Source organism: Mus pahari, chromosome 10 (assembly GCF_900095145.1).
Source record: "Mus pahari chromosome 10, PAHARI_EIJ_v1.1, whole genome shotgun sequence".
Classification (NCBI taxonomy): domain Eukaryota; kingdom Metazoa; phylum Chordata; class Mammalia; order Rodentia; family Muridae; genus Mus; species Mus pahari.
In genome coordinates this window covers 77,171,724-77,179,980 of record NC_034599.1, presented here as the reverse complement: position 1 = coordinate 77,179,980, position 8,257 = coordinate 77,171,724, and positions in this window count along the sequence as shown.

The following is an 8,257-nucleotide window of genomic DNA, read 5'->3' as shown; positions in this document are numbered from 1 at the left end:
AGAGCACTCCTAATTCATATGTATCTCTAATAGGATTTCCAAATTGGATGAGGATATTTGAAGAGTAATTTTTAGAGACATGCATTTAACAAGAGTTCTTAGATTTTATAGAAAAATCATACTGCATTTACACTGTGATTTTAAAATAAACTGCTGGCATTGAGTATAGATGACACATTAAAACTGTCTGTATGGAGCCGGGCGTGGTGGCGCACGCCTTTAATCCCAGCACTTGGGAGGCAGAGGCAGGCAGATTTCTGAGCTCAAGGCCAGCCTGGTCTACAAAGTGAGTTCCAGGACAGCCGGGGCTATACAGAGAAACCCTGTCTTGAAAAACCAAAACAAACCAAAACAAAAAACAAAACAAAACAAAACAAAAAACAAAAAAACTGTATAAACTTGTTGGTTTTATGTTTGACATCCTGATGTTTTGTTCACTGATTTGCCTTAAAAAAATAGAGCTGTGCTTTGTTTCCTGTTTATTATACACTTACAAAGTTTGGACTTTGTGTGATTCATGCATCTGGTTAATATGCAGTTTTACATTATAGTAGATCAGATGTAAACTTACACTATGTATGATCAGCATAAGAAGTTCAAGAAATCAGTAGGGAAGGAATTGTAAGTAAATTTCTCAGTGGCTTTTTAAAAAAAATCTAAATGTAATTAGAGTGGAGAATGGCACTATACCATTTAATTTTTTATATGACAAAGTAATAGATATTTAATTTTATGTGAAGAGCATGGACTTGATAGACAGTTTCTAGAAGATGCTCTTGGTGTTTCCTCTCTGTCCTGTGCAGTGACAAGACAATACATAAGATGGCAGTAGGAGATTACAAATGCTTCTTCTCTCAATGCTCCATCCAGAGAACTAGGTCCATGACTGCAGCAAACACCACAGTACAACACCTTCCAGGTTGCTAAGTGGCTTGTTCTCACAGACTATATTTTTCCTTTTTAATGAAAAGAAGAAAGGTACTAATTTTGATCTCTCATCCATCTTTTAAAGGAACTATGCACAATGTTATATTTTGGTTCATTTTTCCCTTATTAACTCTCTAAGAACCTAAGGTTCTTTGTGTGCTTTTCTGGAATCTTGACTATTAAAAGGTAAGCTGGGGTTTCTTAGACTTTTTTTTTTTTTTAATCCCCCAAACTATTAAAATTTCTAAGGATTAAATACTTCATTAGTGTTTTCGTCATGCATTTTTGGATTTAAGTTTCTTTTTGAAAATGCAATTGTAGTGAATTATTGTTATCATTTAAAACATCCAAATGTTTCTTTAGTGTGTGAGTGTGTCTTACCAATAAGGCCAACTAAACAAGACCTGACAAGGAAAACACCAATGGTCATGCTGACATGGAAGCAGGGAAGCTTAAGGGACTTCATCCTAGACAAAGAACTATAGGCAACTATGATGCTAAGTGGGAAATATAGTCTTCCTCAGGGTTATCCAATACCAAATGGTCATGCCTGGAATCATACACATACATGAGTAACATTTTACAAACTGATAAGGTTGTATTTACATATTTAGGAACATACACATACCACACACATGCACACACACCACCACCACTACTACCACCACCATCATCACTACCATTACTACTACCACCATCGATTAGAAAAAGAGGACCAAAACTCGAAGGGGGTAAGGGTTACATGACAGGATTTGGAAGGAGGAAAGGGAAGGGTAAAATGATATGAACTCCAACAAGTAAAGAAAATAATTTTTAAACAGTTAAGTAACATGTTCCAGGTTCCGTGTGGAATTCAGTGGAATAGCTGACATCTGAAAGGAGGATGCCTGTTTTCAAAGACTGTGATTTTCTTGTTATACAGTCAACAATTTTGTTAGGATCATATTTAAGGGGGATACAAACAAGTCGTAATTGACACTAAAGTATTCTCACTGTTGATACACACACACACATGCACACACACACACACACGCACACACACGCACACACACATATGCACACACACACACACACACACACACACCCCTATATTTTCCCTCTCCTAAGCATGAATAACATGATCAGATTAGACACAATCTGGAAATCTGCCTATGAAACATCTTTGGGAAGAAACTAAGAACTATGTCCTTAAGGGGTTGTTTACAGTGAGGAATTTGCTGCCTAGAGAGAAATAGTTTCATCTATTGGTCAATTATTCAAAGCTCATCCCATGCTCCAGAGCCTCTAGTCCTTTTTAGGACAAGGTTAAGACATCCAGTGTCAAAGTTAGTGATTGGTCTTTCTGACTAACTCCAGATAAGATAGTTTCTGAATATTAAAAATAGCATGAATTATTTCCAACTCTCTCCACTTAATAAAACTACACACCCCCAACCAACCAACCAATCAAACAAACAACCAAACAACCAAACACCAACAAACTGGTTCTGACATTCACTAGTCTCTGACTTTGGGCAAAACCTCAACTTCCTAAAACCTCAGGTCCTTATTCTAATGATAAAATGAGGACTGAGTTAGTGAAAGCAGCACTGGGTACAATGCTTCCTATTGAATAAGAAAATACCAGTTCTCATTATTGTATTATTCAGAAATGACCTGAGAGACCTACACACAGAGGCATATTCCACAGGAGCAAACCTAACAACACTTTTAGAATGTACTTTGAATTTGATAGGAGTCCCCAAAGATGGAAAGATCTAGTGTAAATCAAGATGAGAGGGGTCTAGGGAGATGGTTCATTAGATAAGAGCACTGATTCCCAGCACTCACATGGAGACTCACAACCGTCTGCAAGTTCAGTTCCAGGGGCTCTGAAGTCCTCTTCTGGTCTCTGTTGGCACCAGGCACACACACAATGAACATACCGGAACATAAGCAAAACATTTATATGAATAAAAACAAACAAGTATGAAAAGACAAAATGAGTGAATGTAGGTGTTTGCACCGATGTGGAAGCCCTTGGTCCTTTACATTCTCCACATCAGATAACAAAGCTTCTAAAGGGCAATGCTTCCCACAAGAGACCAAGGTCATACCAAATCAAATGGGCTGTGTGGAGCATTAGTATTAAGCACTGAGTTGGCCTATGCTCAATCAGCATTTAATCCCACAGGTTCTCTGAGCTTTTAAACATCAAAGCTCAGTTACATTCCCATTAGTTGTTGATACAGAATGTTCAGACTCACGGGGTTTCTGCCTGTCAATCAGGAAATTCTAAAGGAACAGTGTGCTCTAAGTGCCGGGCTCAGTATGCGCTCACAGACATCGGACTGGCTCAGCGAATTAATTATTCTTTCATCTTTCTAGTCTTAGAACAATTTCCCACACAACTCTGAAAAAGCCAGTTTGAGGAGATTTGAAACTGACTAAATCATTGATATCAGCCCTGAAAATGTGTGAAATGATTAACATGAAGTTTTCAGAGGGTTTGGGAAGGGAGCCTAGGAGGCCCTTCTGGAAGGGCCATGATAAATTGGTGGTTGGGAGAAATGGCCCAGTGGATGTTGAATGCCAAGTCCATAGTGCACACTCCGGGGTGTGCAAAGTTCCTCAGGCTTTTGATACTATGAGGAAGTGAGGATACTTCTCCATTCTTACTGAAGAAATCTAGTTTCCACACTAGAGGGACTCAGCAGAAACATGGAAGCCAGCTGTCCTAAGATAACAGGCATCCTTCCTGCCGATTGACATCAGCTCTTTTAGGCTTTTTTGATTCAGCTTCCACTTTGCAGTACTAAAATCTCTACTCTCCTAGGATAATTAACCGGGTTTTACCAAAGGAAAAGAATGTAACCAACAGGCTGTACTCACATTCAACTGTCTTATTTGAGTAACTAGCCTTGAAGAATGAGGAAGAGGCATGTACAAACATAGAAAGCAACCTAAAGAAAAAATTGGATGCTTGAAAGAATATTGTGTGATTGGAGAGTAGAAAGTTTTCTCCTTTTCTGATAACATTGGGTCAGAAGAAAGGAAACTTGACTTTTAGAATCCTAGGACAAATGTTTTCCAAGCAAAAGTCTCCTTCATTCAAAGACCTCAATTGTGAGCATTGCGTTTCTCCCTTCATAATTCTCTTGGCGGGTCTAGGAAGTAGGTAATAAAGTCTCGGTGGCAACCATGACTCGGTGGCTATGAGTGATAGTCCTGAGCACTAGTGGATTTCTGGGCAGTAGTGATAGTTATGGGCAGTAGTGATAGTTGTGGGCAGCAGTGACAGTTGTGGGCAGTTGGGCAGCAGTGACAGTCGTTGGCCCTAGCCATAGTTCTGGGCAGTTGTGGTAGTCCCGGCCTACATTCTTGTATCATAAGAAGTAACGGGAGTCTGAATGGCTGGTACTGCTTCCTGGTCCTTTGTTTACATCAATGGACTGTGCTCCGGCTCTGCTCCACTCTTTCCAGCACTGCACACCCCTTTCCTGAACCATTGCTGCCCTTCCTCCTCCTCTTTCTCCCTTTCCTCTCCTCCTCCTCCTCTTACTTTCTTGTTTTCTGGCTAGAGTCTGAGTTTCTCAAGGGTAGCGATTAGTTTAGCTTCAAAGTACAAAAATTAACAAAATATATTTATTAAGTTTAATTTCATCAAAAATTTGCCACTTATTTTCTGTTGTATCCAGGAACTCAGCTTATAACATTTGTTTTTCATTTGTCTATTCAAAAATTAAAAAAAAATTATCATCTTCAACTTTATACTTGATACCATGGAAATTACTTTCTAAATCATCACTTTTACAGGCCTCTGTGTGGCAAAAGGATTAAATTGACTTATATGTACAAGTACTTGCTGTCTTTAAGCAGTATCTGAGATGCTCATTTTTATAAAGAGAAGGATCACCAAAGTTGAAGCTGGGTTGAAGCATAAAAATTTAAAGTAAATAACATTAGAAATACATTTAGTTACCATATATATATATATATATATATATATATATATATATATGTATATATGTATATACCTTACCAAAGACTGACAAAAACTAAGACCTAAGGACTATACTAGTCTCCGACTTAATAATATTTAAATGGTTAGAAATAGATACAAATGCTTAAATGTTATGAGATCCCAAAAACTCTTTTACAGGACTATAAAGAAATGATTTCAGTTAAACCCCATGTCCTCATGTGTATAGGTTAGTCCACCTATAGCAATGTCACTAATTCCTGATGGAAGTCACCGAGAATGATACTCAGCTTACTCACATCCTCAAAGCAAGTTGGTGACTCTATTTTCTGACTATGGGGATAGAATTATTTTCACTCTGGCTCTCAAAGCATAGCAACACACTTTTCTTCCTGGATTTAGAGATGAAATACAGCTTTGTAAAAGTGTCCCTCTGCCGCCCCTGGGATGTTCTGTTCAGTAGTCTCAACTTGACTTTGCCTTTGTTTTACTGCTTGTGGCAGAATCCCGCTGCGAGCTGAAGCACTTTCCTCGGCTGGAACAACTCTCATTTCAGACATCCATGGGCTACTACTGTCTTGCATCACCAAGCTTTCTGTCAACTTTATCAGAGAGCCATCCTTGGCTTTTATTGGTAAACTAGAACAGTTTGGGGGCTCTCTATCTATAATTCCTTTGTTATCTGACATAAAAGCTTGGTTTTTCATCTCTTGGGTGTATCTTCTTTCAATGGAGGCCTGCTTCCACCTCCTTCCTGACTCTGCCCTCACGGTTAAAGGCGTTCAGTAGAGAAAAGCATCTGGCAACATTTGCTGAATGAGAAATGAAACTGCTGAGAAAGTGTCTGTGGGAAATTCTAGGTGCTGACTGGTAAATTATACCATTAGGTGCATATAGCGCTGTGGTCCGGTGTGGGCCTCTCTCTGGCAGAAGTGACTTGTGGACTCCTGTCCTGCCTCTGGTCCTTTCACATTGGCTTCCATTGCTCTGAATTTTTGTGCAAATCTGCCGGAGTCAGTCTCTTAAGCTGCTGTCTGACAAAGTTCTCCTTTTTTTTTTTTCTCCACCTACCAATCCAGGAGCTGCAGCCACTTTTATTTGGCTTTCTGTTTTCATCCTTTCCTAAGCCTGTCCTCTCATTCTCGCACCTGGCTGCTTGCAGAGCCCTGCACCGGTCGTGCTGTTTCAGGCCCTTTGAATTTTATGTTTTCTCCAACCCTTGTTTAATATTTCTCTTTATTCACAGGGCTCACACACTTTCCTTCTGTTACCCTTCATGTCTATGCCACACCTTCGCATGTGACACTCAACTTCTAGTTTCAGTCAAGGAGCTGATGTGCTCCTTAGGCTCCTGATGAACATTTGTCTCACTGCAAACAGTAACTTCCACTTCTTGGCCTTTTGGGCTCTGAGGCTGAGTCTCACCTACCTGTCCATTTTTTTTCACCAGCAACCTTTAATTATATGAACTGTCGTGTGTGTTGATTTTTGTACTATAGTCTGGTGTGTGCCACACGATCAGTTCTCAGTGTTTAAAGAAACAAGTTGGGTAATGAACATAAGGAACGTTTAGTATCCTGACTGTTGGGGATCCTAGTGTCACACTGTTCCACCCCACCCCGAACCCTGTGTAACTAGTGTCTAGCTTCATTATGTTGTTATCATGCCCATTTATTTAGTTGGATACTCTAGAATTTTTTTTCAACAATACATACCATTTATTCATCCTATCTACAATAATATTTACTGTGAGACCTAGTGATGGGCTTCTATCACTAGAGAAACTCAGACAGCAGGACAATGAATTCAAATCTAGCCTGGATCAACATAGTAAGACCCAGATCACAGATACAAAAGCCAAAATAAAATGTTATTTTAACATATATTATAAATTTAAAATTATTGAAATATTCTATGTTCTCTTGTTCACCCTCTCTTTAAACCCAGTACATCTTTTGCATAGTAGAGCATCTCAACATTAATATATCACAAGTACTGAATAACCACACAATCTAATGTATTCCCCAATTCAGGATTATTGCAGGATATATGCCACATCAGGATATGTTGCCCATCTGCAGAGTGAGCAGACGATACTCCAGAATTTATATTCTTGGAATTACTACTTGTGTGCTACCTTCCAAGCAGAACAATTGGCCCTCTTGTAAGAGCAAACCTGTCTGCCTGCAAAATATATCGTCACCTTGTGCTTATTGACTGTTGACTTACAGAGGGAAGAGCTAAGGAAGGGGACTAGACTCTCCCTGGCCATCCAGCCACCCTTCCCAGCCAGTTTTATGCAATTCTTCCCTAAGTGCTCCTGGTCTCAGATGTCTCAGGGAAGGGCAGAGTTTGAGAAGACAAGTGGCAGGGGCTCTGTCTATGTGGCAGTGCGGAAGACTCCACAGGGGCTGCGTGGGGGTCACCCATGTTCTGGTTTGTAAACTTACCCATGCTCTGTAATTATGCTCAATAAATTCATGGGTTCCTCAGGGTGAGCTGCAGTGCAATCCTAACTGGAAACCAAATTTAGGAGAGGATAGACCCTGTAAAGCCCCTTCTGGGGGAATAATTTTAGTGACACTTATTCATTGTTGATGATGGTAGTTGCAACTGTTGCAAATGATAGCTGTAGAGAGTGCTACGTACTCTTTAAAATGATCGGAGTATACAATCTTTATTTAACTAGCTTAAACACCATTTTTATATTTAGTCTTTTAATTAAGCAAAACAGACCAAAACCTAAACCAAGTGTTGAATTGTTACATAAAGTTAAATCTATCCCTCTGTTTGTCATCCCTCCCTCCTTTCTTCTCCTCACTCCCTCCCTTTTTTCTTTGTTCCCTCCCTTGTTTCTTTGGGGCCAAAGCTGCTGTTTATACCTTGTGGTGGAGGCCTGTAAGCTGATGTGGTGGAGCTAACACAGTGACGCGCACCCTGTTGCTTCTCTCTCCACACTGCAAGTTGCCTGATTCGAAGCACTAATGAGCCGTGAAATAGTGAAATATTCTTCTCCTGCTAATTTAACTCAGGGAGACCACTGCGGATTTGTTTCAAAAGTTGAGACAGAGAGGAATGCTTAGCTTACAGATTAGCTCACTGATACAGATATTTTTTTTTTCCTTTGCAAAATGAACTCAAACAAACAAAAAACAAACCAAACCCCCAAACAAACAAAAAAACCAAAAAGACTCACTCAACCAACCAATCAACAAAAGTGTGCAAGAGTGGACAGTGTGAGCTGGACACTAGGGTGTGCATCCTTTGCTTTCTGTGCTTTGTGGATATGATGTGACTAGCCCTTGTGACTTTCTTAATATAGTGGACAGGAATTCAGAATTGTGAGCTAAACAAGCCTATTATCACTTG